Below are 663 nucleotides of genomic sequence, written 5' to 3'. Positions count from 1 at the left end.
AGTTGTCATGTATATTAATTATTTTTCTTAAACTTTGGGATAATAGTCCGGGGGCAGGCCTGCTTTTGGGACCTGTGTTAACCCCACTGTGCTCCGAGCACAGAAAAACACGGTGCAGACCGCAATCCCTTCTGGTTTCTTGAACAAGTGTCTTCTCAGGACTCCTCTCAGTTCCTGAAGTTCACATAACTGCCACCGACGTTTCACCAGTTAGAAAAATGTTCAAAATAGGACAACCCAGAATTTGGGATGGTGGGGGGTGAGGAAAGTATGCTTTGCCAAGAGACCGACATCATGTACAGTGAGAGTAAAAGGAACGGGCTGTTTTACGGAATAGAAGTTGCTGACTAATTTCAAAGCAAGGAAAAGATTCAAGGATCCGCTATATCCGTGCTCATACTTGGCAAATCGCATTTCTCCGGTTCAGGGCACAATAAATTCCATCACTGCACAGGAAAGGCTGCCCCACTAGAGTCAACTGCGGTTGTAGGCACTTTGGCTGACAAGCGAAAAGCCTTGAGGTAGGTGGATGCTCCCAGGAAACTCTGATGTCCGAAGGTCACGAGGAGTTGGGTCGCGAGAGGGGCGAGACCTCGGGCCGCGGGGAGACAGCTGCAGTGTCGCGTCGCAAGCGGGAGCTCCGCGGCGTGGAGCGCCAGGGTG

This window comes from Mandrillus leucophaeus, unplaced genomic scaffold (assembly GCF_000951045.1).
Source record: "Mandrillus leucophaeus isolate KB7577 unplaced genomic scaffold, Mleu.le_1.0 Scaffold382, whole genome shotgun sequence".
In the NCBI taxonomy this organism is placed as follows: Eukaryota; Metazoa; Chordata; class Mammalia; order Primates; family Cercopithecidae; genus Mandrillus; species Mandrillus leucophaeus.
Note: the sequence above shows the minus strand (reverse complement) of the source record.